Source organism: Nematolebias whitei, chromosome 12 (assembly GCF_014905685.2).
Source record: "Nematolebias whitei isolate Nwh7 chromosome 12, NemWhi1, whole genome shotgun sequence".
Taxonomy (NCBI): Eukaryota; Metazoa; Chordata; class Actinopteri; order Cyprinodontiformes; family Rivulidae; genus Nematolebias; species Nematolebias whitei.
Genome location: NC_056509.1, coordinates 48,511,459 through 48,513,930, shown reverse-complemented (window position 1 = coordinate 48,513,930; position 2,472 = coordinate 48,511,459). Strand labels below are relative to the sequence as shown.

Sequence of the window (2,472 nt, the reverse complement as noted above, 5' to 3'; positions counted from 1 at the left end):
CTGTGATGGACTGGAGACCTGTCCAGGTGTCCCTGTGATGGACTGGAAACCTGTCCAGGTGTCCCTGTGATGGACTGGAAACCTGTCCAGGTGCCCCTGTGATGGACTGGAAACCTGTCCAGGTGCCCCTCACCTCTTGCAAAGTGACTGCTGGATATGGGCATCAGTGACCCCCGTGACCAGAAAAGGAAGAAACGGGTAAAGATAATGGATGGATGGATGAAGGATGGATGGATGCTGGATTGATGATGGATGATGGATTGATGATGGATGGATGATGGATGGATGGATGGATCAAAACACCACATTCATCAGATGAATTTTAATTGATAATTTGTCAACCATTAACCTCAGATTTTTCTTAAAATGCTTCAGTGATGTCAGAACCAGAACCACTGACCTGCTTTTGATGGGTCCAAACTTCACAGAATTACAGAGTTCTTCTCTGTAATTCAAACGTGTCCTCCTTGTTGTCCTCCTCTTTCTTCTTCTTCAGAGTCAGGCTGGTGACGGATCAGAGTGAAGAAGAGCAGCAGATCCAGTTTTCATCAGTTCTTGGTTTGGAGGGGCTTCCGTTTGTTTGTTGGTGTTCCTCAGCTCTGACCTTCTGCTCTAAATTTAACCTGTTTCTTCAGCCTGAGACCAGCTCCACTGATTCACCATCAGCTGCTCCAACAGCCTCAACACAGCTCCTCCCACTAATCTAACCCCTCCTACAGATTTAACCACTCCCACTCCTTTTACTCTCCTACTGATTTAACTCCTCCCCCTCATCTAACCCCTCCTGCAGATTTTTTTTTATCCATTTATTCATTCAATTAAAAGAAACAAAACAAATCCATTAAAAAAGAAAAACATTGACTGAAAAGGGTGCAGAAAGAAGAACATTCTTATACCCTTAAAAAAAAACAAAAAAACAACAACAATTTAGGATTGAACAATTTCCAAAGTGAAAACAAAAAATATTAGACATCCTTCATTTAGCACCATACCTGCCCAACAACTTTAACTTAATCATCTTTTTAAACATATAAATTGTTTTATAAATTTTTTTTGGCCATATCAAGACAACCACAACCGTATCATCTGAATTCCAATGCAGCTCCTTCAGACTAGTTCTAAATGGAGGTTTTACAAACATTTTCATTCCCATCCATTCATCCATCCATCCATCCATCCATCCATCCATATATCCATCCATCCATACATACATGCATCCATCCATCCATCCATCCTTCCATACATCCATACATCCATACATCCACACCTGCCTGAAGACCGCCACCATCATCCCAGTCCCAAAAAGCTCTACAGTGACTGGTCTGAATGACTATCGGCCAGTGGCCCTCACCCCGATAGTCGCTAAATACTTTGAAAAACTGGTCATGACCCACATCAAAACAACCATCAACATCAATGAGGACCCTCATCAGTATGCAAACCATGAGACTCGATCAACAGAGGATGCAATCTCCTCTGTGGTCCACACTGCGCTCAACCACCTGGAGCAGAAAAACTCTTACGTCCGTATGCTCTTTGTGGACTTCACATCCGCATTCAACACCATGATCCCCCAAACCCTGATGGACAAACTATCCACACTAGGACTAAGCCCCTCCATTTGCAACTGGGTACTAGACTTCTTAACAAACAGACCACAGTTAGTGAGGATCCACAACTTCTCCTCCTCCACCATAACCCTCAGCACTGGCTCTCCTCAGGGATGTGTGTTGAGCCCCCTCCTGTTTACTCTGCTTACGTATGATTGTGCAGCTACCCATCCAGGCTGTCACATTGTAAAGTTTGCAGATGATACAGTGGTGGTGGGATGCATCACAAACAATGATGAGTCCAGCTACAGGCAGGAGGTGGAACACCTGGAGAGCTGGTGCAGAGAGAATAACCTTCACATCAATGTGAAGAAGACAAAGGAGATGATTGTGGACTTCAGAAGGAACATAAACATCTACACCCCCCTGAACATAAGAGGATCTGTGGTGGAAGTGGTCTCCAGCTACAAGTACTTGGGTGTACACATGAATGACAATCTCAGCTGGAGCAACAACACCACCAGCCTGATGAAGAAAGCTCATCAGAGACTCTACTTCCTCAGGCGGCTGAGGCGAGCTGGTCTGGGAAGCTCAGTCCTCACCTCCTTCTACAGGTGTGCAGTGGAGAGCATCCTGTGCTCCAGCATCAACGTGTGGCATGGAGGCTGCACAGCTGCAGAAAGAAAAGCTTTGCAGAGAGTGGTGAAGGCTGCACAGAAATCTGTCGGAATCAGCCTCCCCACCATCACAGACATCTACACCTCCAGATGCAGGAAGAGGCCCACCTGCATCATGAAGGACCCCACTCACCCAGCACACACACTTTTTGCCCCACTCCCCTCAGGAAGGAGGTTAAGGAGCATTAAGTGTAGAACCACTAGACTGAGGAACAGCTTCTACCCTGAGGCTGTTAGACTCATGG

At 45.8% G+C, this 2,472-nt stretch overlaps 1 protein-coding gene across 1 annotated transcript in view; it reads right to left on the bottom strand.

The window, feature by feature from the left end:
• The window catches only part of LOC119418404 (filamin-A-interacting protein 1), a 27,438-nt gene extending 26,747 nt beyond the window's left edge, over positions 1-691 (bottom strand). Inside the window, exon 1 of the mRNA XM_037685679.1 lies at positions 401-691. The gene's annotated coding sequence lies outside the window, so the exon portion shown is untranslated. The remainder of the gene's footprint in view (positions 1-400) is intronic.
• Positions 692-2,472: the final 1,781 nt, after the last annotated feature.